This window comes from Triticum aestivum, chromosome 5D, assembly GCF_018294505.1.
Source record: "Triticum aestivum cultivar Chinese Spring chromosome 5D, IWGSC CS RefSeq v2.1, whole genome shotgun sequence".
NCBI classification, from domain to species: Eukaryota; Viridiplantae; Streptophyta; class Magnoliopsida; order Poales; family Poaceae; genus Triticum; species Triticum aestivum.
In genome coordinates, this window is record NC_057808.1 from 200221051 (window position 1) to 200227050 (window position 6000).

Below are 6000 nucleotides of genomic sequence, written 5' to 3' on the forward strand. Positions count from 1 at the left end.
GTTATGAAGTTTTGGATTGCTCATGTAAGTACCTGTTATCATGTACTCCCTCTGTATCAAATTAATTGTTGATCAATTGGATGTATTTAGAACTTAATAGTGCTAGATACATCCATTTGAGTGACAAGTAATAACGGATTGTGGTGGTATTACTGTACTTGCATTGCGAAATAGTTGATTGTCTAGCATTACTCTGCATCTTATCTGCCCTGCCCTACCCTCCACTTTCTCTAAATTATCAAATCAACATTTACTCTTACCAAAATGTTGAATAAAGCCAATGCCACTGCACACGTTGATGTCTGCATTCCTCTTATCAGTAACCTTTTGCCTTGTAACGTTGTACTTAATTAGTTGCTATTTGATTATGTATCATCACTCTGCACCTGAGCTTCATTATCCTCTGTTTCTTCCAATATTATTTGATCTATGTTTACTCTTTGAAAAATGTAGAATAATGGCAACGCTTATAAAGAAGTTTCTTTGGGGACTTTATTTAATTACATTTCCATCGACATGGAGAAGGACTTTTTCCAGACCGTGTTAACATGTAATGTAAGTTCATCCTTCTCAAGCCTTCAAACTTTGTTCTAGTATAGATTTGGATAGGCATCATTTCCTCCACTTCTGTTTACTTTGGTGTTTACATCTGATCGGATGTTTGCAACAACTACCAGTTTTAAATTGTAGTTGTAAAAACATGTTCCTTATGCAGAACAGATCCATTTATTTGCTTATATAATTGTGAAACATGTTACGTGTCTCCTTGTTTCTCTTTCAGAGTCGTACATCTTATGCCAGGCAGAACTTTAGGGAAGATAGTGAGCCAAACCATCTTGAAGAGAGCGGATGACCCCAAGGTCCTGTCTTGATGAAGACAGTGAGTTGAGGCTACTCACCAGTAGTTGCGAGACAACCTCTGTGCAGTCGCTGCCTCAATCAGTTCGACTTCTTCAGTCTCAACTTAAAGCGGAAAGGCTTGCTTCATCTCAGCTCCGACTTGATGTCAATGATGAAATAAAGATCTCAGAGGACTGCCTTGCGTGCTTTGGTGCTATACTGCTAGGGATGGAGCATCTACCGTTGACACAACTGAGGTCTCATCAGCTTGTTCGGCTACTTGTGGTGCCCGTCCTGGCCAGGCCTAATGCCTTCTGAAGTGCTCTCAGTTTTGTATATTCTTTTGTCAGTGCGTTTATATGCACTGGTGGCGACCTTTGATGCCTAGTGTATGTAATCCACGGTCACGTTGCGCTTTATTATCACCGATGGCAACTTTGATTCCCAGTGGATGTAATATGCCGTAATTTCTTTATTGTGTAGTCTAGGTTTATTATTGGTCGGTATGCTGTAATTTAGGCCGCAAGGTTCAATGGATCTCAATGTTGTCGGTCTTCAGGTCGGCCCGTTACTCATATGGGCCAAAACGTGGGCCTATAATCATCTTGGGCCATTAGCAGGTCTAAATGTATAGTAGTTTTCCGCCTTTAACAGGCCGAGTAATGTTCTCGCCAGTTGGGGCCAGAGAATATCATGGGCTTTTAACAGGCTAAAAACTAGATTGGGCTAGCGTTGTGCCGAAAAATTCACGGGCCAATACATGCCGAAACTGCCTAAGGCCCATGTTTGGCCCAAATAGGACAAGTCGTTAACAGGCCAAAATATATCTCAGGCCCTGTTTGGCCCAATAAAATTATGGGCTTTAAGCAGGCCGGTATCAATGCGGGTCGTAGGCCCAACAGTGTCATGGGCCATTATCAGATGGGCTATAAGCAGGCCAGATTCAACGTGGGCTGTAATTAGGCCCAACTGTTACACGGGCCATTACCAGGCCGATAGGCTAGTTGGGCTGAAAATTATCCACGAAGACTACGGGCCGTTAAGAGGCGTAAAGTTACTTCGGACAAGAAATAGCCTAGTTTCTGCATGGGCGTTAAATGGCCTAAAGTTAAACCGGGCCGACAACGTCCCAGATGCACCATGGGTCGCTAACAGGCCGAAACTATTATCGGGTCGAACTGGTAAACGGGCATTTAACAGGCTGAAATACAAACCTGGCTTCGAATGGGCCCAAAAGAACAGTGGCCTGTTAATGGGCCTGATCCGATTAGGGGCCGTAATTTGGGCCAAAACACGGCAGACTGTGAATGGGCTTGATCTGATGTGGGCCTCAATTTGACCCAAACCATGACAGTCTGTTAACGGGCTGATAGAGGCAAAGGTGTCCCGTCTTTCGATGAGATGGTGGCTATCGTTTTGGAGGAAGTCGACTTTGACGATCCGACTACGAACGTGCGAGGACGTCGCGCCTTAGCAATCGCTAAACCAACTCCGAGAGGTTATTGACCACGCCGGAGCACGATCAACCTGACCACGAAGGTCTGTTTCCTGCAGGAAAACGAAGAACAAGCAAGAAACTAAGATTGCAATCTGGATATTGCGAATATAAGAGGAAAGCTTTATTGATCAAATCTGGGGTTCTGTGATGCCTTTGTCTGGTCGTTGAACCCAAACGAAGTATGCGAAGTTGCAGCTATGGTGAACTTTAATCTAAACAAAACCCACTGTCTAAACAGTGCCCTAAGGGCTGTATATATGGAGGAAGAGGGGGGAATTTCGTGGCCCTTGGGGAAGGGGTCCGAAACCAACCCTATCTCTCGTTTCCCCATACATACGGACTCTAAAAACAACCTATACTTATGTATTTCGAAATTACATGGGCCTGGCCCAATAATAAGGTGACGCAGCACCTAGAATAGCCTCTGGACGAAATTTATGAAGTGGCATCTTGTATATTTCATCCAAGGCTTCATGCACTCCTTATGGTGGCTTCAAAGTCCTGAAATCATCACTTGTAACTCTGTTCATGTTCCCCTTGCGCATGCCATCAACTCCATGCTTGTTCTTGCTCCAATGTTCATCCTTCTCTAAGCTAAGCCCTTCATTTGTAAGCAAAATAATTGTATCCAATTTAGGTAGCATCATATTCTCATGAACATTAGAATCATTACCAAGAAACGAAAGTACCTGGTAATTTAATTGGCATGCGCGAGCTCTAGTAATTGGTCCAGTATTTGTAACAGTAGGGTTTGTGGGTGTAACAATGGTATTGATGTCCTCATCATCCTCCCCTTCTTGACATTAAGTCGTCCTCGATGGAAGCTCATCTTCCTCACCCAAATAAGGCTTCAAATCTACAATGTTAAAACTAGGACTAACCCCAAAATCTGCAGGTAGCTCAAGTTTATATGCATTATCATTTATTTTCTCTAACACCTTAAAAGGACCAGCAGCATGTGGAATTAGCTTTGATTTGTGCAAATTGGGAAATCTATCCTTACGCAAATGTAACCAAACAAGATCTCCAGGTGCAAACACAACATGTTTTCTACCCTTATCTCCCGCAAGTTTATGTCTAGCATTCATACGCTCAATGTTTTCCTTAGTTGACTCATGCATTTTTAAAATCAATTCAGCACATTGTTTAGCATCAAAATTAACCTTCTCCGAAGATGGAAGAGGTAACAAATCAATAGGTGCACGAGGTAGGAAACCATACACAATTTCAAAAGGGCACATCTTAGTAGTAGAATGCAACGAATGATTATAAGAAAATTCAATATGAGGCAAGCATTCTTCCCACATTTTCTTATTATTCTTCAAAACAGCCCTAAGCATAGTAGACAATGTTCTATTGACTACTTCAGTTTGTCCATCAGTTTGGGGGTGACATGTAGTACTAAAAAGTAGTTTAGTCCCCAACTTAGCCCATAAACATCTCCAAAAGTGGCTAAGAAATTTAGTATCACGATCTGAAACGATAGTATTTGGCACACCATGCAAGCGAATAATTTCATGAAAGAACAAATCAGCAACATTAACAGCATCATCGCTTTTATGACATGGTATAAAGTGTGCCATTTTCGAGAATCTATCCACGACAACAAATATGCTATCCCTCCCCTTCTTTGTTCGAGGTAAACCTAAAACAAAGTCCATAGATATATCCTCCCAAGGAACACTAGGTACAGGCAAAGGCATATATAAACCATGAGGATTGAGTCGTGCCTTAGCTTTTTGACATGTAGTGCAGCGAGCAACAAAATGCTCAACATCCTGTCTCATCTTTGGCCAAAAGAAATGAGTAGCAAGTATATCCTCCGTCTTCTTCACGCCAAAGTGTCCCATTAGTCCTCCTCCATGCGCCTCCTGCAACAACAAAAGATGAACGGAGCTAGCTGGAATGCATAGCTTGTTAGCACGAAACACAAATCCATCATTATCGACGAACTTGTTCCATGTTCTGCCTTCTTTACAATTCTGCAATACATCTTTAAATTCAGCATCATGCACATATTGATCTTTGATGGTCTTCAAACCAAATATTTTAAAGTCAAGTTGTGAAAGCATAGTATAATGATGAGACAATGCATCAGCAATAACATTTTCTTTACCCTTCTTGTGTTTAATGACATAAGGGAAAGTCTCAATGAATTCAACCCATTTAGCATGTCTAGGATTCAGTTTAGCTTGACTTTTAATATGTTTCAAAGATTCATGATCAGAATGTATAACAAATTCTTTGGGCCATAAATAATGTTGCCATGTTTCTAAAGTTCGAACAAGAGCATATAATTCTTTATCATAAGTAGAATAATTCAGACTGGGCCCACTCAATTTTTCAGAAAAGTATGCAACAGGTTTGCCATCTTGTAATAATACACCTCCTAATCCAATTCCACTAGCATCACATTCAAGCTCAAAAGTCTTATTAAAATCAGGAAGTTGGAGTAAAGGAGCATGCATCAACTTATCTTTCAATACCGTGAAGGCTTCTTCCTGTGCGGTACCCCAAACAAAAGGCACATCCTTCTTTGTAAGCTCATTGAGAGGTGCAGCAATGGTGCTGAAATCTCTCACCAAACGCCTATAGAATCCAGCGATGCCAAGAAAACTCCTCACTTGTGTGACCGTTTTGGGCTGTGGCCAACTCTCAATAGCTTCAATCTTGGCTTTATCAACTTCGATTCCCTATGGAGTAACAACATAGCCAAGAAAATATACTCGGTCAGTGCAAAAGGTGCACTTCCCAAGGTTACCAAACAAACGTGCATCATGTAGAGCAATAAAAACAGCACGTAAATGTTCCGAATGTTCTTCCAAAGATTTGCTATAAATCAGTATATCATCAAAATAGACTACCACAAATCGTCCAATGAAAGCATGTAAAACTTCGTTCATCAGTCTCATGAAAGTACTAGGTGCATTAGTTAACCCAAAAGGCATGACTAACCACTCATATAAACCAAACTTAGTTTTAAATGTTGTTTTCCATTCATCTCCTAATTTCATACGAATTTGATGGTATCCACTATGCAAATCAACTTTGGAGAATATTGTAGAGCCACTCAATTCATCAAGCATATCATCTAGCCTAGGAATAGGATGACAATAACGAATAGTAATATTATTAATGCCTCTACAATCAACACACATACGCGACGTACCATCCTTTTTAGGCACTAGTATAATAGGAACAGCACAAGGACTAAGAGATTTGCGTATATAACCTTTGTCGAGCAGATCATGTACTTGACGCATAATCTCCTTCGTCTCCTTTGGATTGGTACGGTATGGTGAACGGTTGGGTAGCGGTGCACCGGGAATTAAGTCAATTTGATGCTCAATCCCTCGAATATGTGGTAATCCCGGTGGCACGTCTTATGCAGAATGTTAGTGACAGCAGGAGGCAAAGAGGAAGGCATGTCCTCGAATGAAAATAATGCCTCTTTGCACACAAAAGCATAGCAAACAGATTTGCTAAAATCTAGATCATCAATATCAGATTTGGTGGCAAGTAAACATGCACTTTTCAATTTATTTTCAGAAGCAACACTAGATGGTTTATTATTAGGCTTCATTTGTTGCTCAAATTCTTTTGCCACAATCTGATTTTCACTCTTATTCTGCTCCTGTTTTGCTTTATTACCTCTATTAATA